The sequence below is a fragment of the Platalea leucorodia genome, assembly GCF_965183815.1.
Source record: "Platalea leucorodia genome assembly, chromosome: 5".
Classification (NCBI taxonomy): Eukaryota; Metazoa; Chordata; class Aves; order Pelecaniformes; family Threskiornithidae; genus Platalea; species Platalea leucorodia.
Genome location: NC_138827.1, coordinates 99,631,218 through 99,657,870, shown reverse-complemented (window position 1 = coordinate 99,657,870; position 26,653 = coordinate 99,631,218). Strand labels below are relative to the sequence as shown.

Sequence of the window (26,653 nt, the reverse complement as noted above, 5' to 3'; positions counted from 1 at the left end):
TTGCACACATTTAAAACCAGTGTTGATTTCCTGGGACAGCTGGTTTAAAATTGCCATGTTCCCTTTAATTGAGCAAGATTTACAAGAGGCCCATAAAGATTTCTTGTACTTTTAACCATTTGATTTCCAGCACCCTAGAGCAAGGCTCATTTTCTCTTCCCACTATATACTAAAGTGACTTTCTCTCTCTCAGATCACTGAAAAGTGTAACAGGACTTTGTAGAGGCGGCATGCCTCCTCTCCTCTCCGTCCCGTATACACCATAAACACGGATACCCCAGGATTTCTCTATGGCAAAGCACAACATTTTTGGGAAAAAGACATCTATCTGCTTCCTCTACTGGAAATTACACAAGATTTCAAAGCCTCTTTCACCTCTCTGCCTCCACGGGCTCCTCGGTCTGGCAGCTCAGAGCTCTCAGACCACTGCTCAGGTCTGAGCCTTTACAACATCGCGCTCTCCTCCTCTCGAAAGCTGACGGCTGCTTTCAGCCACCAGCACCCCGGAGTGAAGCCGAAGCATTACGAGAGCTGCCCGGGGAAGTGGTTGAGTCCCCATCCCTGGAGGTATTTAAAAGCTCAGTAGATGTGGCACTTAGGGATATGGTTTAGTGGTGGGCTTGGCAGTGCTGGGTTAACGGTTGGACTCGATGATCTTAAAGGTCTTTTCCAACCTTAACGATTCTATGATCCTATGAGATGCTGATCAAGTTTATGGCTGAGACCAAATGATCTGCACCCCTGCCCAACCAAAAACCTAGCCAAAGAACAGTGATTTAAAAATATGGTTTATAGAAAATGATATGAGAGAAGGGGAGAGAAGGAAGGGGAGAGAAGGAAGGGGAGAGAAGGAAGGGGAGAGAAGGAAGGGGAGAGAAGGAAGGGGAGAGAAGGAAGGGGAGAGAAGGAAGGGGAGAGAAGGAAGGGGAGAGAAGGAAGGGGAGAGAAGGAAGGGGAGAGAAGGAAGGGGAGAGAAGGAAGGGGAGAGAAGCATGTGAACCTGTGAGAGAGGACTGTGAGCACTGTACAAAGATATGCACATATTTTGGACATGAGGGACTAGCTTTTTGTCCTGTTAAACCACAGATGCCCGCTGCACCCAAAATCACCTTTGCAGACAAATCCTGATCTTTAGATTGAACTGCAAACATGGGACACAAGGACTCACTCCACTCTCTGGGTCCCTAAAGACACCTCTCCTTCACTGCTCTCCCTGAGGATGGACATTTCCCTGAGAATGGACATTTCCCAGCAGTTTCATACACCTCAGAGCGGACAGAAAGCCAAGGGACTGCATCAAGGACAAACTATCTGCTCTTTGCATGTCTGTACAACCTCAGATGGTCGATGGTGGTTAGCAGGGGCTTTTTTTGTTTTCCAATTACCAGCTTACGCGTTCTCTGAATTTCCTTTTTTTGTTTTATTAAGTAGTTATTTTATTTTTTGATTTAATGAAGTGCCAGTGATATGACATTACTCTGGGTGTAGTTTTTGTTTTTCAGTAGGCACAAAAGGAACAGGCACCTGATTTATTTTTGGTATCTTTTGGTTTGAACAGTGATGCTAAACATATTATTCAATTTTTTTTTTCACAAAAAGCGATACTGCTGTTCAGGTGCATGCTAACAGTTACAAGATAGCTTTCTGGAATGTTAATTTTATTTCAACAGAAACATGTTAAGCATAAATAGTTTACAAAATGAAAAAGCAGGATGAAATTATGCAAGCAACAAGAACTGACAGCATACAATGCTAAGGTAAAATATTTTCTAAGTGCCTATGTAATACATCAGATTTCTCTGTGCTCCTTAGTAAGGGCTCATTCCATCTCCCGCTCTCCCTGCTGCCAGCCCTGCCTCCCTTAGCATAGGAAACAATTCTTCAAACTGTGCAAAACGAGCTGAAAGTCTATGACTTCTAACTTAGTCATCAGTAATTACCTTGCTTTAGCGTCACATATATTATGTGAAACTCACCGGGAGCTGTTACTGCTGGGCAGGTCTCGGCGTCCCGCAGCCCAGGTGTGACGCTTCCTCCTGCCTCTCTAATCGTCCTGTGCACGACCTGTGGATACCCAACCCTTCAGGTACCCTACCTTTAACGGCGTGAAGTTACCAGCCATTAAGCTTCTTTCTGAAAGCATTCTTTAGAATGCTGCAAAACCTGGCATTTTTTAAACACCTAATGAGCACAAGTTTTCCCAAACCGATTTACTCAGTTTTATCTCCTCCTGGATACACATTCATATATTGCACAACGGAAACGTGCGGTTTCTGTCAAAAGCCTCAGCATAATCTGGGACTTGCAGCACTGAGGAGCACTGCCCACACCACGCACGTGTCCATCGCAGAAGTGCTAGCTGTTGATGCCCTACTATCAAATGCTGTGTACTCACCACCACGCTGGCGAAACATCTGAAGAGTAAGTCACACAGAACGGAAACCTTCTCCTGGTGAGTCATCAGGTGTTTGGTGTTGGGTTTTTTTTTTTGGCACCAATACAGATCAGAGTAAATTAACAGAGTAAATTAACAGACAGGCAGGAAAGCTCCCCTCCTGCATCCCAAATCTCTAAAGCCATTTTTGGACTTGCACGCATGAACCACTGAAACAACAACAGATGAAGAGACAGTTTGGCTCCTGAAAAGGACTGGCCAAAGGCCTTAAATCTTGTACTCCTGTCAAAATACAAAGATATATGTGGAATCTATCAAAAGCTGAGTGTTAAAAAATTATATCAACCTAATTAGGCAGACAGCTAGCCCTACCACTCTTTATTAAGTAGTTATGAAGTGTCAAAGGTAAAAAGCATACAGGCTCTAGAGATCAGCAACATTTGCATTTGAAACTACAGCAAGATCACGTATTTGAGGGCGAGGCAAATGAAAATTAGATAAAATGCAAGTTCTTCTAATGTTCAAAGACTGCCTTGAAGGTGTAGGACTTTTTTAGCTATTTTAGCATATTTTCTTTAGAAGCACAGATTAGGTTTGTGTTTTTATTGTACTCTTTTGCTTCCAAGTCTTGAAAGTATTAACTGAGCGTTCTCTGCTTTGGGCTTTCAGAGATACTTGTGTATTTTGTTTTATTGTCAAACCTTGAGCTGCAGGGGACAAGGGCAAGCTCAGGGCACGCTGCCTCCACGGGGCAACCCGTCAGGAAGGAGCAGGGTGCGAAGCCAGGTAAGCGGAACCCACCTGAAAATGCGTGCTTGAAGTACCTAGGGGCAAAGGAGACTGTGCAGTCTTTAAAGATCTCATGTGGGCAACACCATGGTCAGACACCAATTTCTGGAGAGCTTTTCTTCAGCAGACACAGAGCAGAGAAGTTTGAAGAGTACACGAAAAATGTGTACAATATAGATTTGGACAAAACCAGATGAGACAGAGGTTACCCCACCATTTACATTTGTTGGCCAAACCCTGAATCTAGTAATTTATGGAACTTAAATCACCAAGTTGCAGAAGTTATGGAAAAATCTACTAAAAAAAAAAAAATCCATGTTTATTTTCTCTAGAAAATTTTCACAAGCGAACCTCATTAGAAACATCTTCAATACTCCAAAAATCTTTATTTTTTACCTTTTATCAGAGCAAAAGAATCATGAAAATGAATGACAGAGATGCCTTCAGCATTCAGACAGCATTCCTTAATGCCAATGAACAGTTTTTAGATGGGACAAAATACCAGATGAGTTCAAGGACAGATAAGAAAAATTTAACTGATACAGAATCTACAGCCTAGAGCTCATACCACAGAACATGCTGCAAAAATACCTAAATGTGTCAAATTCAGAAGGCCAGGTATCTCAAATGAGATGCCTATCCAAAATGTAGCAAGGAAACACACTTCAATCAATACAGCACTGTACTTCATGAACATAACTAATATGCTTTTTCAGTTCTGCTGCCAGTTTCCACGGAGCCAGGACCTAACTCAGACTTCAGTAATCACGTATGAATGCTGATCGTACCCCCAAATCTGTCTGCTTTAAAATCACCTCTTAATCATCACTAAACGACCGCACTTAGTTCAACGCTAAAACATACAGTTCAATCCTAGATTCATGTTTTATAAATTTCTATTTCTACCGAAACAAATAATTTACTGTTGTGACAGTCCGGTAGATATTTTGTATGTTGTTTTTTTTCCTCCCTTTCAGTGAATACATCCCATTACCGTAAATATTATATGAACTTGAATCTAAGCTAAAACTTACTCTCAGGAACACAGCCCTGCTCTTCCAACACATAAGGAAGAACCTATAGTCCCCTGCAACCCCTCCTTGCCTCCCTTCCCTCCAGCCCACTTGCCAGCAATGCCACTGAGTTCAGTTCCCAGGCTGAGGGGCTAAACTGGTTTTAGCTTCTTATATACTTAGTTCTGGATTTAGGAATTGATCATGGAGGAGGAAGTCAGACCCTTCTTTCCTTCCAGTCAAAAATGTAATCCCCTGACCGGAACCCAGAAGTCACTTACGGCTTTAGCTGCTCCTCCGAGAGCTCAGTACCGGGAAAGGACAGACCGCGCCGGTCACAGAGCGCCGAGGGATTCTGCCTAAGCCTGTACCTGGAGCGTAGGCTCTAAATATACAGCAGTGCAATTTTTCCCTATCACGGAATTTTATGTTTAACTATATATTTGGGGTGGCACCAGCTTTAATAAATGTCTTAACCTCCAAAAAATCTCTAAATTCTATTTAACATCTACCACATTGTTTCTATCAGCAATTCAGGGGATAAAGCAATAAAGGCATGTCAGTAGTATAGCTGCAAACTTAGTATGCTATGTATCAACTTTATGCTAGAGAGCCATAGCAAAAGTATGCTAGGCTGTGTTTCTTAGCACGCTGTTTGGCGGATCATTTTCACATAAATGGCTTTCACAAACTTTTCCCAATTGGCGTAATTTTTTCTTTTTGCAAACAGTGCAAGAAAATGCTAAAGAACATGTACAGCTAAGGGAGATGAAGAAAGTATACCACGCTGTAACAACAACAAGCAACAATACAATTATGAAATGAAAGATTTAGTACATATAAACAAAGAGAAAATATTTAAGTCCTTCCAAATGAAAGGTAGAGCAGTATTAATTTTATATAAAAAGCTGTTTCTTACTTTTACAGGTAATTAAATATGAAAACATTTTCTAGGTGAAATGGTGAGCTCACTATCACTACTAGGCTTTGAAAAAAAAAATCAGGTAGCTTTCGAATAGGCAAACTTTAATCCAGGTTCTGCAAAAACTGATAATCTGCATGCTGAAGGAAGCCAGAAAACTGTCACTGTGGTCTCTTCTGGCCTTTGGGTTTTTAAATTCCCTTACTCTCCCTTAGATGCCCAGGAAAAAAAAGACCCCTCTTGGGCAGGAAAGTAAAATGAGCAGAGTAGATATAAAGATGGAAGACACAACTGAAGAATCTATGTCCAACTGAAGGCACCATTCCCATCTTCACTCGAAGATATGCTTTTACAACAAGTATTCCTAATTTGAAAGCATTTTATCATCGATCAGCTGCACTTTACTCTTTTGCAAAAGGACTTAAATATAACTTTGTGCATTAAGCATGAGTTTGGAGAGTCTGCTTCACCGGGGAAAGAGGCGGCAGCTATGGGAAATGCAGCTTGTCTCTCCTCACCCTGCTTCCCAAATGAGCTCCATCTGATGCGGTGTGTGGTCTACATCTCCGGACCTTGCTGTTTCGCTCTCAGCAGCTTGTTCCCTACCCCCTCCCTGCAGCTGCAGCCGGGCTGGTTCATTTGTAATTATAAACCATCTTTTACTGTCTCAGATGGAATTTTAGCTTTGCATTCCTGTAGCCCAAATCAAAACTATTCATAAAGAATGCGTAATTTTGTATGTTTAGATGGGACAATCGTGATAATCTAGTCTGAGGGCATCGAACCTCATGCGGAAACATCTGTGTCAACGCAGTGCCTTGCCCTCTCACATGAGAGAGAGGATTTCAGAACACCATCTCTTACAGCTGAATGACAAAGTCCCACACAGTTGTTACAGTGGACATTTGACTTATTTTTCTTCAGTTAAACTGGGAATGACAAGCTTTTTGGCAAAATGTACCAGTAGACCATCCTAAAGCAGCGACCCGTTTTGCTAACATGAACCTAGAAAGATCTTTCTTATGCCCTAGCAGGGCAAAAAACCCACCAGTTACAAGAACTTTTGTGCTGCCAAAACAAAATGTCAATATTCTGACATTGTGAACACAAGGCTCTTCTTTTTTTAAGAAAAGGGACTAAATAAAAATAGCTGTGTTTAGCATGCTACTCCCACCACCTTAAACAAGTAGGCAAAAGATGAATTTGTCATTTGAAATAGCATACCTATTTTTAGAAATTTGAAATGTATTTCAAATTTTAGATCATTAACAAAATCCATTTTAAGAAAAATCATGAAAATCATGATTTTCATGTATGTACTACTACTTCATAATAATTTCCACTGAAAAGATATTAGAAAGAAGTCAATTCAATTCAAACCAATTGAATTATGGAAACACATTTGGTAGTAACCACTGAATTTTATGCCATCATCCTCAGGAAGGTGCCTGGCTCAGTTTTGACTCTTCTCCATTCTTGCCGTAAGAAGACACCGTAAACCAACTGGTTTTTACAGCATTTCAGGTATGCAGGTAAGGTATCAGGGCTATCCACAGTCTTAGTATCATTAACAACAGATGGTGAAATCAGCTAAATATTGGCAGTGTGGCATTTTTTAAGTAACATCATCTAAATCAGCAATTTGCTAACTTGCCACACTGGAAGATATACACTTTGCAGTTTCATAATATGAATGAATTTGCAATGCGTTTTAAAATGCCCCTTTGTGGGAAGAACAGTACTTTTCTCTAGCATCGCCCGTTCCAAATCATTGTTTTCCAAGGATCACAACCAATTTTAATAAATATTAACCTGATCAAGATATGTGCATAAATTTCTGTTGACATAACAGTTAAAGACAGTTTACTAAGATATTTACACTTTAAATGGTACTATAACAGAATGATTTTTGAGTAAAATGATTTACTGATCAATCTTCCATAGAGACAAAATAATATCCTAGTACCATTTAAGTTAATGTTGAATTCATCATAGTTTTCAGCTAGCAGCAGTTACCTAATCTTCTGCAAGTCAATGGAAATACTGTCATTACACTTTAATCAGGTAAAGTTTTCCTACTTTCTCCAGCTGTAAAATTTCATACTATACACAAGGTACTTGATAACTTTACCAAGATTGCTTGAATATGAATATTTGGGTTTTGTAAGTCCATAGAGAAGCCAAAAGTTGGCATGCAACTAAAGACCAAGCGCTCCCTTCTACTTTCTAAAAAAATCAAGACCTTTATTCTGTGTTGTTCTTAACGAAGTACAGAGATGTTGTATGGGAACATACAGTGTATTTATCCACTTTGGAAGACATCTCACTCTTTCACATCTCCAGAACGCAAAAGCCAAGGACTTTGACTAATGCCAGTATCTATCTGTTGAATTTCCTTTCAGAATATGTAACACTATTTCTCCCTCAAGAGATGAAATTGTGTAAAAAAAGCATCTGAAGCATATGTGTCATGGGTATATATTTAATTCTATACTATGAGAATACAATATAAACTGAAAGCTACTACATGAGAACTTCATTCAACACAAAGAATATCTTCCAGTCAGAACACCTACGTGTCAGACTATTCCCGGCTGCCATTATGCCTACTGTCAACTGTTCATTTGCCTACAGAATCTATCCTATGAAAATGTCACTTGCTGTCACTCAAATACTTAAACTATGCTTGAGAGAAAAAGAAAATTAAAGGAAAAAAAGATATATACCTGAACCAATATAAATGTCTACACTAGAAAACGCATAACACTTCCAAACAAGAATTAGTAGCACAAGCAAAAATGCTGCGTTAGAATTATTTAGATGAGGTTAAATTATATACATTACAACACATATAATATAAATTATACAGTTTGTGTTCTGCTTTTCTTGCCGGTGCACCTGTGGCCAGGTGTCCTCCTCCATTTCCTGCTCCCTTTGTCAGGACAGCAATCAAGTGAGAATTGTCAGGGAGCTACCTTCTCATAAACTATTATCAAATTATACACAAGATTCAACAATGAACATTTCCATTTATGTATCAATAGTATAAAAAATAATAGCATTTTGTTTTCTAACATCTCAACAACATGCATCTCAAAGACATTACAGTTACTTTGGAAAATTTATGCTGGCATCTAGGTCCTAAATAGTTTTAGTTCCCGTATTAAGGACTCAACAGAAGGATGGAGCTGATCAAAAAAGATGAGATACTTTAACTTTTCCTTATCCCTTTCAAATGGAAAGCTGAGTTCACCGACCCTCTTCCTAAGCTCAAGTATTTTTGCCCCCGCTCTCAGAATGGCACCTACAAACCTTCATGCACTGAGGATAAAAAACAAAAGAAATTTAATGATTCCTTTGAAGTGATGTAATCTTAGTTTGGGAGAGTAAGTTAAAGCCAACTGTGGCAATTACTGAACCGTCTTGGTGAAAAATCTTACCTCTCATTAATATTATTCAGGAATGTGGTAAAAAATAAAAATAAACATTGTTTTGAATGACAGCTCTGGAGTATCACCACGGGTTTTCAGAGGAACAGAGGCTCTTTTCTTCAGAAACTTTGTGTGAGCTTGAATTTAAAAGTGCCACTGCTTTTAATTTAAAAGCGCTTCACTGAACTGGGATCCTTCTAAGAGAAGAGACGAAGATGTTTGAGATTCACTGAGCTGCATCAGCAGAAACTAACTGGGGTAGGGATCCCCCGTTAGCAGAGATATGCTGATAGAGGCCAGTTAAGAATCTGAAAGGTGACGATGCCTTGTTTAATGATAAGCCAACAAAAGCAAGAATTAGTTAGTTTAATTTTGAAGCTCTTATTTCTCACTGTAGGAAAGTTGTTTGTGGCTATACTTGCCATATACAAATTGCAGCTCCTGGTGGTACAAGGCCAGATCAGATGTGGACAAGCACTGGTGATCCAAGCTGAACGTGCCGGCTTCAAACCAGGGCTGTAGGCAAAGCTGTGGGAGCGCCAAGAGCTCATCCCTTCAACCAAACTCTTGCTTAACTGGAGATGACTGCAAACAGCTCAACACAGAGTCAAGGAAAGCTCCTGCACCCTCTCCCTGCACATTGTAATGAGGATAGAAACAAGGAGAAAAGGCAGCTTGGCCAGGCCTTTGCTGTGGGGACACCTGCACCTGGGATAAGCACCCACTGGTCAGAATCACCAGCACCGCTTATCCACACCAACCGCTGGCTGATGAACCGCAGCACAGGTCTCTCTCTTTTCTTTTATTTTCACTTTCCTTAACCATTTCGATAGACTTTTATCATGACAATGGGCCTCCAAGGATGTAAAGTTATAGTGATGGGAAAATAAAACAAAATTAAATAGCAAAATGGAAAAAAAAAAACCCCACACCGCTACTACAACCTGTCAGGCCATCTTCATGTAAAGAAAAACAATGGTTTCCTAGGTTTTCATTAACAGCTAAATTTTAAGTTCCCTACCCTTGAGCTTCTTTTAGAGCACTGTTTTTTCAGAAGGAATTATAAAAACAAAAATCAAAGATCTGAATTTGGTTTGGTGTTACAAAAGAAAAGAATAATTAAGTTTATCGTAGATACCACATTCTAACTACATTCTTCTGTTAAATATTTTGTGTAATTATCTAATAATGACAGTAGCTCTATTATCTTTTATTTTAAACCCATAGCTCTTTAAGTAAAAACAAAGATGATGTGGTTTTTACTTCACAGAAATTTCTTGATGTATTACAGGAAAACATAGAGATGGATATTTGTAAAACTTTCTAACTTCATGAACTGAAATAATAAAAAATCCCAAAACTTTCTGGAGACATCCAGGTTGGTGTGACTGGATGAAGACTTAGACAACTTATTTAGAAGCTGTGTGCATGTATGCCTAGCTTTGCTAAGAACAATTAGGTATTAAAAAAGGTAAATTTTAACAGTTTTGCTAGCTATGATGTTATTAATTTTAAAGAGAGAGATGTACTGCAGTATCAGAAATTTTTGCATGACTTAAATATTTAACATTGAAATTACAATTAAACCACTGAGCTTGATTAATTTGGTAACAATAAAAATGTGTTGGGAACATTTACTTTTGTTCAGGGTGCCCTCTGTCCCAATTTTTCAAAATGGAAAGCCCTTGTAGTTTGCAATATTTATTTACAGTATCTGCTTCAAGAAAAAGTTCAAAATGTAAGCCGATATTTTATTTGAAAATTGTTTCAGAAGGACCAGCTGGAAAAGAAATGGAGACCATTGAAAAAAACTTGCTCTGGTGAAATGTGAAAAACTTGGCAGAAGAGGTACAAAATTTTCTGCTAAGGCAAGAGAATGACCTATCTAATCTATTATGTTTCAAACACACTCTAGAATTTGGCTCCAAAACGTACCTAAAAGTACTGATATTGTACAGCAACATTATAGGAATACCTTTTTTTCCCCCCAAATCCTTTAAATAATTTCTGTAGCAGTAATTTTGAAATTAAGTAGGTTTCCCTTTACTAAATTTAAGAAGGTAGAATTAGTTTCTATCTTGCATTAGAGAAAGTAACTTGGGATTTCACAAAAAACCAACCCTTTCATATTAAAAGATGAGAGAGAGACAGAAAATTGACTGTTCTCAGAAAAACATTAGGGCTTCAGAAAAGACAATTGGGCTCCCTCGTTTTAATGACAATTCAGGAAAAATTGTCCGTCAATCTGGACTGTAGACTGCTGTAGGGAGAAAAATGATGCAACACAACACTGTTCCTTCTGTCTTAGAATAACTACAATCAAAACATTAGTAATGACACAGTTCTAAGACAAACTATTTAGAGAAGCACTGTGTATGAAGCGCCAAGTCATATGTTATATACTCCAGTATAATTAAACAGCCGTATAAATTCTGAAGTTTGGATAGCGAGAGGCCTGATTTTGTGCAGCGATATATCATGAGTCCCAGAATTACGCAGTTCAGAAAGTTCTCAGAGACTACATGGCTTGCAGCTGGAGATGGCACAGGGGACTAAACATGTCTATCATTTTATCGCACGGTATAAAATTCTATCTAGCTACTAGAATTTTCCATGCACTGTTTAAAAAGATAAACCACAAGAAACAGATGTAAACCTCACTCATTCTCCTTCAGTCTGCATAACCAGTTTTCTATTTTATTAATGCTATATTTCTCTGATATATTTTTGCGCCCTTTGAAGTGATTAACAAGAAAAAAAAAATTACGAGGACTTGTATCATTCTGCTTTCTTTCACATGCTGAAATAAACGATACAAATCAATAAGTGCCATCTCAGTTTACGGATAAGGAAAATCCACAGTGTTCACGCTAAAACTGCTATATGCATGTTAAAAATACCCATAAATTCCAAACTGTTTTCTAATACACAATTTAAAGCTTTTTGAGTTTTGGAAATGCAAAATTTCAATGTACATACACACTATAGCAAGGACACCATTTGGCAGACGGCTGATCGTTGCATTACGGTTGTGTGTAACCTTCCTAGCACAGCACAGGAGCAGACTTAGCTCCTCCGTAGCACCTCGCAGTCACGCCGAAGTAGCTGCAAGGCTGTTGTACCGAAGCTGACTTGCACCAGCTGAGTCAGAGCATGGGTAGAAAGATGTGTAACCTTCAATACCCATCTGTGCAGACTCACCCTGAGAAAAAGGGGTGCAGATCTGGAGCCAGAATAGAACTGTAATTCTGGAAAGTGAGTGAAACGAGGGAAGACTGGTGCTGCGTGAGAATGGATAATGAACTTGAAATAGAAACCGGTTAACATGAGCACTTATTTGGATGAGGGAGAATGAAGAGAGAGATGCAGGACATGAGACATACAAGGACCTAGGATACAAGTAAGCACGGCTGAATGCGAAACTGAGAACCAAGAAGAATGAAATCATGACTTCAAAAAAGATGCCTAGGCTGACAATCCTTTCAATTCCTATGCTTTTCATGGAGGATCACTGCTCTTGCTTTTCTGGCTTCAAAGAATCTTCATGGAGTGAGTACCCCAGTTCTGCAGCTACTGTAAAAAGTATACAAACCCCAGCAGCCCATCAAAAGAGCTGGCAAGGGAAGCTCCGAGAACTGAAAATGGTTCTGCAAAATAACCCGGGCTTCAGAGATTGGGTTTTGCCAGAAAGTCTTAGAGAAAACCTGTTGCTAAAAGGTACAGTAAAGCATAAAGGCAAATTCTTAATTCTACCTGCAGAGTGAGGTTTGAAAATTATATGGTACAGAAGATCTGGAACCAGACACTGAGCATTTAAAAATACTAGTTAGCTGCACACTGATTAAATGCCATCTATTTAATGCAAGGATTTCCTTCTATGGAGAAAAATAGTATTTTATCATATAATTAAAGACTGCATGAATGTAGAAGGTGCAAGTGGGTGAACCAAGGTCACTAAGGTTTTGAAGTATTAGGCTGCACGCACAGTAATGCGTATTAAATACAAAAAGCCCTTGCATTTAAAAATAGATCAAATGGAATAGAAACAGTGTCTGCACATACCTATACAGCTCTGAACATTTTAGTGTCGGTAGACAAAAAGGATGCAAAATAAAAGCTAACATGCCGAGAATGAGAGCTAAATGTTTTTTTGGATTTCATAGAAGCATTCTGAGGTTTATCCACATGTACATATTAAAACTTTAAGGAAATAACCAGTAAAACGTTAACCTTACAGAAAGAAATACTTTCCCTGTCCCAGTTTTTCACATACAAAAAATATTTCTTCTTAACCCAAATGCAAACTTTGATAATTCTTTCCCCAAAACATTTGGTTTTCCTTTACCAGATGTTGTAGGCCCCCATTTTAGAACAAATAGAAACAGACTCAAAGGTTTATCCTTGAAGGAAACAGTGACAACAAAACAAACCCAAAAATTTAACCTCAACATGGCAGAGGTATAAATAACCCCCCCCAGCTCAGCAGTGTTTATCTTTTAAATGAAAAAGGTCTTCCGTTCTGGGGGTTTAAGAAAAAAAAAAAAAAGGAAAAATAAAAAAAGAAAAGAGAACGGCCTTAATTTCTTTCTTAGTTTGAGCTTTCCTCTAACAAACAGCTACTGTTTGTTTCCTTATTTTAGGTCATGTAATTCAGTTATGCACGCCTCATTTTTTTAACTCCTTCCCATCTGTTGTTCTCTTACAGCATCATCTGGGAGCTGAGAAAACCTAGAACAATGCAAAACCCAACGGAACCAGGGCTGCGTTAGCCCCGATACATCTGCCAGTACCCACTGCATGTGGCGATAGACTTGAGTAACATGATGTTTTAGTGCCCTTGTTAAACTTGGGATGAAAAAACCCTCAAAAAAGTAAAAAGAGAGTTTCATAGGAGAACTCTGACTTATGTAAAAACACACAGAATGGGTAGTAAACTAGGAAGGCATTACAAACACTACATAAATGAGGTACTTCATTTTGTAACACAGAAGTGGGAGACAGAACTCCAGCTCTGTGTGTCCCAGCCCAGCTGCTCCATCAGGCTGGGTCTGGGCTAACTATGCAGTTCCAATGATCTTCTATTCATACTGCTTGAAAAATCTGTTATAAAGATCTGCAGAAAAAGCGCTCTCCCAGCAGATCGCGACTGCCCAGACATGCCTAAAGGCAGAAAATTAGTTCTGAACGCTGAACAAACTTTGTAGATCGGTTTTTAGTGTGTTGCATCGCACGATGTTGCGCTGCAGGTGAAAAGAATGTCAATAGGGCCATAGCATCCTAACACCACCGTAAGTTTTATTCTTCAAATAAACAGCTAATGAGAGCTATTCAAAGTTCAGATCTGAGAACTAAGTAGCTTATTCATGAACTTATCCATCCTCTTATTCAACAGCATTCATACATGCTTCATTTTGAAAAGTCTCAGATGAAGTTGCTGTATTCAGAAGTTCAAAAATGAAGCCGTACCCTCATTTTGGACCTGTCTACTAAAACAAAGAAAGGCAAATATGTAAATTTCTAGTGAATTAAAGTGCCCCATTAGGAGTTCAATTATATTCTGAAATTACGTCTTAATTGGTTTGCTCATAGATGAGTTGTACAGCTAACCAAAAATCTACTGCCATATAATCATCACTAAATTTCAGATATTGCCACACATTAAATTAACAGCAGATAATGAGTGGGAAAATTAGCTCCATTTCCATAGCAGAAAAAACTCTTCCCATACTATCTAGAGTGTTTTATACAGTTAGTTTCAAAATAGAAAAAATAACACCCAAACAAAACTCTCCTGAATATCTAACATTTACTTTGATCAAAAGTCCACACTTTCAAAACAAATAGTACAAGCAGAGTGCACATCAGATTTGTGTCTCTAATATCTAATTAAAAAGAAGTCACATTTCTAAACTCTTATAGAAAGCTTCAAAAGATTGACCACTATTTTACTTCGTGTGGTGCTGGCTATTTCTTTTCCACATAACTTCTGGTTTTTTGAGTAGTAATCCCCATGCCCAGCTACTCTTCGGATTTTGATATCCAAGGTATTCCTGGTTATCATCGGTATCACACACAGATATTGCAAATGATCTCGTGGTACGAAAAGTTCATGAGGAAGAAAGAAGGAGGAATAACATCAAATACAGAAAAAACAAGCAAAGGACTCATATTCTTGTAACTAAAAGGAGGAAAAGAAACTGAGCTCCTTCCCTGTAGCCTATGTTTCACATTAGTAGGATAACTAAACTTACTAAAAAAAGTTAACACTTAAAAGTGAAGCGAGGCTCCTGAACTACAGTTGCTGTTCAATTTTGGTTATTTTTGAGAACAAAAACTGTCTTATTACCTATATATTACTTATTACTTATATATATATGCATAATACAGATTCTTTTACTTACCTTTGCTGTCTGAAGGAAACAGATTTCAAAGATCTTGTCTGTAAATGATATATTCTTCAATATTTATGCCTCCAATGACCACCATCGTCAATAAGGATCTGAAGAAAAACATCACAGAGCAGTACGTAAGCCAGGTGAGTCGCAACTCGAGTTGGGATTTTTAAAAACGGTATTTATTTATTAAGAAGGCACAAAGTAAAATTGTGCATTTCATACAATACATGAATTTCTTAGCTGCTGTTAACAACAGACAAACGGCAGAGCCATTACATGGGAAGGCATTTATCTACTTGAGGCATGTAACAATTACTCCGCCTTAATATATTTAAGACCAAATACACCAAACCTGGGAAATTCACTGCTATCACACCAAAATAACAGCAGTAATCATCCCATGAGTTAAAGACTAGGAAAGAGAAATAAAATTACAAATTAGTATTGAAGTGTTGTTATATTATAAGCACTAATAGGTTATGAGAAGTTAAACCACCTCCATAAACTCTGAAAAGCCAAATTAAAGGTACCTTTAAGACAATGTCCCTAAAAATGCCAGTTATGGTTTTAAAAAGCCCCACATGACTCAACAGTATAACCACGCAGTATCATTTATTAGTGCTGTTTTCTTATTTTAGTACTGTAACTATGGAAAGATGAATTAAAAAAAAAAAAATACTACGCTTTGGTAAGGCCAGAATCAAATGAACTAGTCTATGTACGTACTTCCTTTGGAATCAACTTACGCTAAAATGCCCAATAGCTACAATTTTTTTTTTTTTTCCCCCCAGGTCTCAACTTCTTTCATTAAAAGCGAAACCACTTGTCTATTATAACCACAATAAAATTTCCACAGAGTAGTCGAGGTTGCCAGGGACCTCTGGAGAACATTTGGTCAACCCCACTTGCTCAAGCAGGGCAACTTAGAGCTGGTGGCCCAGGACCGTGACAAGTTGGACTTTAAACATCCCCACAGATGGAGACTCCTCAGCCTCTCTGGGCAACCTGGTCCAGCGGTCAACCACGCTCACAGTAAAAAGGTGTTTCCTGACGTTCAGACTGTCCTGATGTTCTCTGCTCTGGAGAACGTTTCCTTAACGAAGGAACTTCAAAGTGTAGCTGTGTAACGTGAGACAGAAAGTTTGATAACAGCCGTAAGTCAGTATAACCAACCCTTACCTACATGCTCGACGCTATATACAAAAGTAAGCCCCACTGGTCCCCATGTAACCTAAAATATGCTGCGATATGTGTGAAATCTTTCAGTCCTCATTTAGCAACAGATGCAATAAGCTAGAAGACTAATCAAGTCAAAAAGCTTTCATCTTGTGAACAATTTTTCCCTCTACTCAGTCGATTCCACTTGGTTTAGTCTTAGATTACAGAGGAATCCAACTCTGAGCAAAGGAAAACCTCTTGCTGACTCCTGACAGTGTACAGCCACAGCAGCAACCCAACTTGGGTTAACACAAGCAACTAAATCATCTTGAATATATATTTTTTTAAACCGTGATTTATCTATTTACTCATTTATTTATTTATTTGCAGACCTGGGACATCTGACTGCCAGCAGTCAGGACACGAGTGAAAAGGTGATCGGATCACCAGATCACTTAGCAGGCTCTGTGGACAATTTATTGCTGCTTAAAGCCATAATACCTCTAATAGCAAAAACACTAAGTTTTTGCAGTTTGCCTATATGAATGCAAAGTTATTTCATCTCAGCTTTATGATAATGCTTTATCTGAATTGTTCGTGTTTGGTTTTTCCAAAGTCAATCCAACCCCCCCAGCTTCCATCACCTGAGAATAAACACCTTTCAAATCAACTTCTTCTGCAAAATAGCAAGTTATCGAATACTTAAATGGATACTCTTTGGTCTTTCTAGTGCTTCCCAAAATTTAAAATCCTTGTAGAAAAAATAACTGTCAAATCAGCCTCTGAAATAAAATTGCGTAGGCTATACCATGATTACGCTAACTCTCTTTTTCTAATGAAAAATCTGAAAAAGCAATTGGATGTACACTGTGCCTTGATGCTTGCCAAACTGAGAGTTGATGGATTGGTATGGGGAAAAAAGTCCAGATACAAAATGACCCTATTAAAGTATTAAAAAGCTGCTGTGTGGAAACTGAAAGCGATGCTGCCCCGGCAGACTGCCACAGCGTTTTCAGATATGGTTCAAGACAGGGCTGAGGAGCAGGAGAGCAATGAAAAAAGCGTTTCAAATAATCTAAGGCTAACGAAATACCTTGGAGTGCACAGAAGTAGCCCGTGAAACAAACAGGCGAACAAGAAGTTCTGCTGATAAGCTGCTCAAAGTCACTAAACAACCCGATCTAAGATACCCAGTGCTGCTGCATTAAGGTATGCCATGTGAACATTAAACCCGAAACAATTACCTTTAATGCAACAGGTCTACATCTTGTGCGGTCTTGACATACGCTTCTTTTGGTAGCTATGCTTGGCTTTGGCTGTACTTTACTTGTTTTATATGCCAAACCAATAAAGTCAGAGGAATAAACTGGTACGGAAGCCAAAGCAGAATCCATCAACAGATTTGTTTAATAAGTTCAGCATGGAAGATGCTTATCAGTGGTTATAAACCAGCAAGCACACCTGCTGACAGGGAGATCTTAAAATTGAAGATGCACTGAGAACTGGAGTAAAAACCATTTTTTTTTTTAAAGGGAGAACACATAATACAGAGCAACTACAGGGAAACGAATGCAACATTTCATTGTGCCATTTTAAACGACTGTTCTTCAAAGCGGTTCAGACGCTGCGACTTGTTTTCCCTAAAAGCGACTTTGCACGTGAAATTCGGTGTTGAGGCTTTCTATCAATTGCCCTTCAACCTTAGCATTCAATTTTCTTAAGAAGTTGAATCATACCCAAACCTACCCAGATTTTTTAAGTACCACTGAAAAGATTTTTTTTTTTGCCTGACAAGTAAATCATTCTCACTTTGCCTTTTGTGTTAATAGATGACATTTTCTCTTTTTGTTGGCACTGAACTGCGCAACCAAAATCCAGATATTTAAACTCTGCTCCCATTGCAGATGTTATTTCTGATCAGATTTAATCACCTTCCTCTCATACATAACAACTGCAATAATTGTAAGGGTATCATTAATTTTGTTCTCAAACCCTCTAAGCCTTCTCAAAGGAGTTTGAGCATCGCATCGCAAGGAAAAAGTTTCTTCTGTGTTAAACCACATGTTTCAGGGGAATCTTCTAAATCTCTTGGGACTTGTTCGTTTTGCTGAATGGCACCCAAGTGTTTCGTTATTTTTTCTTCATGTGATTTTATAATCATCATCCTAACAGCCAGAAGGAGTCACTATGATCTCATCTTCAATTAATGTGAATTTACCAATGAAATTAAAACACCTTCTTTTTAATAACACATTATCTTATTTACAATATCTGATTACTGTATGTCATTTGACGCTGACACAAAGAAGACATGGTTACATGGCACTAGAAATAAGGGGACAGTCATAAAGAGACTCAAACCAGACAATTTCTGTCTTAAGGAAAGTCTATATTCTCTTTTTTTTTTTTTTTTTTTTTTAAATTCTTTAGCACCTTGTTTTGAATGTTGTTCCTCTAAATATCCTAGAGTATGAAGAGTTGGTTCTACAAGATTCTGCATCCTAGTCTGGTGCCAACCCACAAAACATATGTCTCTGCTCAACTGTAAGAATCTGTTTTGATTTTTTTTTTTTTTTTTTTTTTTAAATTTCTTCCTGGACTGGGGACAAAACATGTATTTAGACACAACTCAACATTTAGCATCTTCTGAGATATGAAACTTTCTAAATCCCAAATGTATTTTCATTAATTTATTCCCAAACAGCAACTTTGAAGAAGCTAAACAGTCTGAACACATGACAATAATCATTCAAAGTAAATGCTCAAAAATCACTGGGGAAAAATAATAAATTGTTTTTAGACATTATTTTTTACACTCGTGGGTGCTACTAAGTCTTAAAACCATTAGATTTATTTTTAACCTAAATATTTTATTGCACAGTTATGTAAAAACATCAATATGTTTTTCGAATGTCATTAGCTTTCCATTTGTTCCAACTGTAAATAGCTCTTGGACTCTATTTTTGTATTATTTGGGATAAGGTAGATTTTCCGCTATTACTGACACAACGGCACAAAGTATCGTTCAAACATTTTACAAAAATAACTTGAAAACAGAAAATGATAGAGCATAGGCCACCCTGACCCCAGGACCGGATTTCTTTAGATGAGTCTCTGGGCCGGTCCAGAGGTCTGATGGTGAAACCTCGCTTCTCCCCGAGCTGTGGTAACTGTCCGCATCCACCCCACACCGCGGGTTTGCTTTTAATTGGAATATCACAAATGCAAACAAAAGACACGCTAACCTCAGGAATTCAATATTTGCATTAGTTTCAGCAAATTAGCTCCTTGAAAGAGCCAACTTCTGCACAGGCATAAATCAAAAGTAACTTTGATGAAGTTACATGTGTTACTTTAAATCACACGGGTGAAAAACATGCCTGAGCTTCAGATAGATGTTTAGATATTAATAGAAGCCCATTAGCTCGGACAGGTGCAAAATTTCAGACCATTTTCTTTTAGAGAAGGGAATATATGCGAGAGGCACTACCACAGAAATACTACAGAGGCTTTGCAATCTCCATCAGTCATTTGCCTCTGGGAGGTATGGTTTTGTTAGTCGTGAGGAAAACAACCCAAACACAGTCGTACGAAGATTATTTCACACTAAGATAAATGTACCCAGAAAACATTAGAAATGTTAGTACGTATAATAGAATATCTGCATATAGCTACACAAGGGTAACCGAAAGGCTTTTCTAAATGTTTTTTAGTGACAAATTTAAAGGACTAGTAGATTTGAAAAACACTGACGGGATCTGTTTTCCAGCTTTCTATTTTTATACCCACAAACATACACGTACGCCGCGTACCGGTGATCACACCTGATGTGTGCAGTGGAAGAGGGAGAAAGCAACAGGAATAAGCGCTGCCCAAAACGCACCGCGAGCCCTACCAAGGTTACCTTCTCCTCCGATTGCAGAATCCACGAGATGATTCAACCCAGTTGCAACAGCATACCACCATAAAAGAACTAGGAGGAAAATCACTCCAGTTTCTTTTTTTGTTCCACAATTATGTGGAAAAGGCAGCCTCAATATTTTTTAAAATTAATCGTTTTAAGCGAGAAATAAATAAACCAGGTCTGTCTTGTTTTTGTCAGATGAGCAAGCAACAACTAATGAGATCGCATGACAGATAACTCTGCTCCAATATTGTTCTAAGAAAGAAGTTTATCCTGCTTTTAACTGTTATTTACCATTTTATTGACACCAATCTAACTGAACTTCCCAATTAGCATTAGGAAAAAAAGACATTTTAACTGAAAATATGAAAGCCTCGCTGATGTTATCACTCGTAGGCTGGTGAAGGCCAGTCTTCGCAGCTCTCAAGCGTTCTCCAGCAGCGCTCGGGCCCGCGTCATTAACAAAACCTCTCTCGTCACTGCGCCGAGCAAAGCGGGACTTGGCGCCGCAGCTCACCGCAGGCCTCAGGGCAAAGCGCTGCGGCGTGGGGCTGCTTCGATTCGGGCATTGTTGCTGTAACAGATACTTGCTTATATATTTTTTTTCCCCCAATATTTAAGTCTAAACCATATGTGCATACATATAAATATTACATTTATAAGCATATATAAAATACAAAAATGTAATTTCTCTCTCTATATAGGGAACTGATACTTTATTTTTTAATATAGTCAAAATCCCAGTACTACTAAAAGTTCTGAGAAACAAAACAATATTTCTGGAAGGAAAAAACACAGCCCTCAATGAGACACAAAACACATTGTAAAGAATCCCATTTCTCTTCCAGACATGAATATCTACATTTCCTTCCCTTCTAGGTTCCTGCTAAACACTTTTTTAGCAGCTCATCTCTCTTTAAAGCTGAACAGTGTAACTTCTTCCACAATTAGCGAAAGCAAAATTCTCCACGGAGATCGTCTAACGTGCAACCATCTCCTGGAGCATCGTAGGACTTTAGGCTGTACATCTTAGGAAACTAAAACTCTATTTGAGCCTACATAACGGGTAGAACAAACTAAAAGAACCCCTCCCCAAAATCCCTTACCAACTTAACCACCAAGTGAGCTCCCCTCACTTCAGTCCCCGCCATGAATTATAACCTGCCACATCATTCACCAACACGTGAACACGGCATCCAGACTTCTCTCTCTTAGTCTCGCTTATTTGATACTACCTTAATAGTAGAGCATGCTCTTAAAGCTAGAGCGCTTTACATGAGTAGAGAAGCTATGACTCATTCAACCGAGTACGCACAAGCTTTTGCATCAATTTATTTCACATCTCAGCTGGTCTCTGAGTCAGGCTGCCCAGCCAGCATCTATATCATCCACAGCTATAGGAAGGTGAAGAACGTAGGGTTTAAACTCCTAGTTTATCAGAGCGGAACGACGAACCAGGAAGCTCTGAGGGCTTCCACGGGCACAGGAGGAAGACCAGGAGCAGGCCAAAGTGAAGCCGGAGTGGGAACCAGGAGTTACTACAGACACCAATGGGAAGAGCCTTGCCTTGCTAAGAGTGGCCCAGAAATTAAGATGAGAGATGGGAAGAATCTCCTCACTCATGGAAGTTAAATGGGGCAAAAGTGGGGGAAAAGTAAGCCCCATACTGCCCTAAGAAAATTATTATCCACAGCAAACTAGGTCATAGAAGTGAGTAGGGTTTACTAAATATATCCTTTATTTAATTTCCTTACTAAGTGACCACTGCTGCAGTAATGAGGTTTACTCACATTTCACCCAAGGACGCTTTTGTAGTCTGACTTACTAAGTAACAGCTAAACGATCAGTCACACATACCTCACCTTTCACTGAAGATGAGGAATCAGCAAACTTGAGGAATCTCTCTCAAAAAAAAAGATGGTTGACCTTTTTAAAATTTCCATATGCAAAAGAAAATATTTCACATCTCTACTGCTATTCATCCAAACACCTACCGTATCTCAAAATATACTTTCAAATGTAATTTACTTCCCAAGTCATGCAAAGATGACAGAGTTCTTAGTTTACTAACAGAAACCCGGGGCAGAGCGATTTAGTGACCTCCTCAAATTCTTGGTATGTTGGTGACACAGTTGGAAACAGAAGTACAAAATTTCTGTCAACTGTAATCTTGTTGTTACAACACTGCAGAGATAGCTGAAATTCTTTGGAAAATGCAAAAACTTGCAAATCAAGAAAAATGAATGAAAGGATTAGGAATACTACCTAGCGTTTATTTTTGGATTGAAGAAAGAAAACAGAAAAATATTTTTATAACTGTGGAATTTTCACTGTGCTTTGTAACACGATGTTCTTCCTCTGCTGTTTAGATGGTTCCAAAAATATTCACCTCCGATTTGTGGCAGTTGCTATCACCCTAACAGCGTTTTATAGCTCCAGGGCAGTCCATGTCTATAACAAATCTGTAGAGAACTGATGTCATAGTAATAATTTTTCTAAACATAGAACTAAAGACTGAAGGAACTGCATTAGAGAACTGTAGATACAAAGCTTTAGTTTCTGAATGGCTGTTTCCTATCAATACTTGCATTTAAAACCTGTAAAGATGTTACAAGTTGGACTAAAGTTCTATTTTTGGTTGATTTTGAGAAAACTGCGTACTGACACTTACTATTATAAAATAATTAGTGTTCTTGTGCTTTCAAACACTGAATACCAGAAATCATGACAGTGAATCAAAAAAACCGAAAAGAGGACACTACACAGCAGATAAAATACCGACATCTCTTCAGAGACTTTCTGTTAAAATGGAAAAAATGGCACAGTGTTGAGCCCCAATTGTTTGAAGAAATATTCTTCTCCTCCAAAATTAAATTAGAAACATTTAGAAGCACAAAATGGATTTTGTAAATTTAAGAACGTATGAATTTGTGATGATTACACAGCGAAAGAAAAAAAAAAAATGCATCTCTTCAGATATGTCTCTTGTTTTATTTTCTGTCTTCTTTAAAGAACAGAAAAGGCAATCAAATGCAACAGAAAAATTGTATTAATTGGCTGATCTTGTGACGGTTTCCATTCAACAGTGTTTTTCCATTCATTTAGCTGAAGCGTAATTATTCAGCACAAAGTGCAAAGTTTTACACCATGTTTCAAATACCAAGAGGCAGAATGCTACTGCTTTGTAGAAAACTGGGTACCAAATGAAGGAGGACACAGGGACATGACTACAGCCCTTGTTATCTGTTCAGCAGAGTCATACCTTAGTATCAGGTACCAGGTCAGCCAGATGTCCGATAGCACCAATTATACATGGCATTCAGTAGAGCAATAGTCCTTTTTTACCTCTGGCCAGACTCTCAAAGGAGTTCAATATCCTGTTGTGCCAGATGACTTTCCCACCTGACAGAAAAAAAAAAAAAAAAAGAAAACCCACTAACAAAACCCCACAAACATGAGAGGAAGACGCATATGGGGTCACGGCACGACAAGAAATAGGATGGCAACCGCTGCTGGACCAGAGTGTGGGTGCCTGCGTCTGTACAGAGCTCGAACAGGGCAGTGCTAAATCCTCAAAAATCATTTTAGGTAGAGGACTTAAAATGAAAACTCCTACGGAATCGCTGGATTTCCAAGTGTAATAGATGCATTCATAGCAGTATGAAAGGGCGAGCTGTTCTGCCTGGTTACAGGTACCACCATAGCAGGGGGCTTCCTCTGTGTCTGCACTAGTCTGTGTTCTCCTGGTCACTGTAACTTACTCAGCTTCTATTAGTGTTCAAGCAATAAGTCTTGGTGAAACTGTAAGTAAAACTATATGGATATTTCCATGAATCCATAAATATCTTATTTTTAAGGAAAGGAACCAGAAAGAAGGTCTAGGAAAAGTGTTCCTCTGAAATCTTAGAATCATAGTAGGTTTCAGGGGTCTTTTCTGCATTTTGACTTCAATATTCAACTGCTAATAACTGTGTATAATTTCTCAGAACAAGAACAATTTTTGTCTGTATTTTAACATCTGTAGTTTGACAACGGATTTCTGTTTTGATGGAACTCCCAGGAACAAATTAATTCACAAGTGCCCCCAAACCCCACAAGATTTAACAGAGGAACGCTTCTTTATATTAGCAGTGCATGTTCACCATCAAACTGAAATCTAGGGAGACTTTATATGCAAGATTAAAATGTTTTTAATGTATGCATCTGAATACATCAGCCTGACACCCACTTTTTCAGGCTTTACATTCACATATACCTATTGCTCTACCTGCTTTCCCTTCGCCCTGATGTCTGGAAAAGAGCAGGACAGAAGGGCCACCCACCTCCTGAAACAAATACACAACCAGCTGCTGCTAGGGACACCAAAGGGGAGGCACCGCAGGTCCTGACAATGGGAAAAACAAACATGAAAGGTAAGGAAAAGCAGATGAAAGCTGGGGACAGGCCCTAAATACCAACATGTCTCATTGTCTGAGCGTTGCTTTGAAAAGGAACCCTAGAACACAGGAAAGATCTTTCTAAAGACAAAGAATAGTTATCAAAAGCATGAATTACACAGGAAATAACAGAAGAAAACAATTTGCTAATTGGTCAGGTAAGCCAGTATATGCTTTGCTTTTGCTTCTAATGATATGAGAGAAAAGTTGGGAAGGTGATCTTTTTAATCCTGCTGTTTACCTTGATTAAGGGAAACAGCAGTCACTCTACAAGTAACATCCACAGAATGTTTAAGCTCAAAGTATGGGTCATATTTACTGTTTTTTTTTTTTTTTTTTCTCCTCCATTAACATAAGATTTGTAGCACTGCCATAATTACAATGCTTTTAAAACAAGACTGTATACAAGTATCAAATTCTGATTGATTACTATCAGGAACAATGAGTATCATCTTCCAAAACTTCATTTCTTCCTTTTGCCAAACTTAGATCAGCTGCTATTTAGCTGATGATTTAGGAGCATCCACAAAAGGCATCAGGAGCAATTTAGTTACACAGGTCTAATTTAATAAAAAATAGCTTGTGAGATGATTGCATTACTAGCAGAAAGAAATTTATTTCCCTTATTCAACTATGTGCACAGTACATACAGATCAGTCCCACGGAACCTGCAAATCACTCCAAGAAACTTCAGAATACTCCTCAAATACAATAATGTAATTTTTTTTTTAATAGCAAATTTATTTGAAGTTATGCCTGTATTCTCTCCTTGCTTAAATAAAAGATAAAATCCTATTTCCTCCCAGTTCACTGTGCTGCCTTCTTGAAAAGCAGACTTTCTAGACGCATTAAAAAAGGAAAAGCCTTAGTAGGTTTTTGCCTTTTTTTTTTTTTTTTTTTTTTTTTTTTTTTTTTTTTTAAATAAGGAAAATCATAATTCTGGATGGACTTTGTATTTTTTTTAACCTCATTTCCCCTCCAATATCTTTGGCTGCCAGATTAACAACACTGTTTCTGTGTGTCAAATCTACTGTGCCATTTAATCAGCTTAGTTCAATTGTAATTTTGCACTATTAACAAAGTGGACTTAGGCATCGGGGAGGGAGCACTTGTTTCTGTACGGCTCCCAAATCCTGTATCCAACCTTCAGACGTTCAGCGATAGCAAGCTTCTCCAGGCTGCCTGTGCTTCCCGGAGCTCCGGAGGCCGACCTGACTCACGCTGCCAGACACCCCTGTTTAAAACACGTTCAGTTAAGAACTCAGCGCTCTTTATTCTTCTGCGGAGAAAAGATCATCTGCTATTAAAGGACTTGGCCAATGTAGGTGGCTTCTTCGGAATGGCCTATCCAGCTCTGAAGATGCATCTAAAATGCAGCTTTAAAAATTCTGGCTTTAGCCTGCCATTCCTTCTGATATTTCTGCCTTTACCGGTTTAGTCTCCATCATTACTCTTTCCATCTTATCTTTACTAAAAAGAAAACCTTTCAGGGAAAACTGCCTTCTTCCTCCCAGGGGTTTGAGAGGCATCTCTCTGCGTTACCGGCACCGCTATCACATGACGACATCTCCACAACAGACGCACGGACAATTAAGTCAGAAGCAGATAAAAGCAGTATTCCCTTCCCACTTGGTTGAAATGAGGTTTGGAAATTTTTGTTAGGAAGATGACCTTGTTAATTTTTTAAGACATCTCCCAGGAGAACCATAATCATCACATCCCTGTTTCACAGTCGTCAAGAGGAATTACAAGGATTGTGTTGCTTAACTTCCTTATCCAGACATATCAGGTATGCAGTTTGTCCCTTCACAGTCTAACAGCAGAAACGATATTCGTAGTAAATGCTGTTTCATGGAAGTAATTGATAAGACAGGTTGCTCTCTAAGAAAGGGAAAGATGGAGTGTCTGCATTTCAATAAGACCCTCTCGGGGCAGCAAGGAAGCATTTGAGCCCAAGGAAAAGTTGTGTTTTAAATCTTAAGGAGAGATTTAACTGCGTTTGTTACGTCGGAGAAAATATCACATAACATCTCTTCTTTAAATATGGAGCAAATACACAAGAGCTGTGGAGCCAGGCTGGTCTCCAGTTTCACCCAGGCGACACTTCATTACCGGGCTGGAAGTGACGACTGTCAGATTTCAGAGTTCAGCTGGAACACTGCTCAAATTCACACAAGTGCAGAAAGTAAAGGAAAAAAAACCCCAAGTTT

The 26,653-nt window shown here is 38.6% G+C and overlaps 1 protein-coding gene across 21 annotated transcripts in view; it reads right to left on the bottom strand.

The window, feature by feature from the left end:
* MBD5 (methyl-CpG binding domain protein 5) overlaps positions 1-26,653 on the bottom strand; it is a 155,212-nt gene that overhangs the window by 88,306 nt on the left and 40,253 nt on the right. For 15 of the 21 annotated variants that reach the window (XM_082312670.1, XM_082312659.1, XM_082312657.1 and 12 more), the window contains one exon: positions 14,952-15,049. The gene's annotated coding sequence lies outside the window, so the exon portion shown is untranslated. Of the gene's footprint in view, positions 1-14,951; positions 15,050-23,269; positions 23,410-24,329; positions 24,592-25,587; positions 25,796-26,653 lie in introns of those variants that run through there. The other 6 variants (XM_082312656.1, XM_082312667.1, XM_082312671.1 and 3 more) reach the window with 3 other exon arrangements.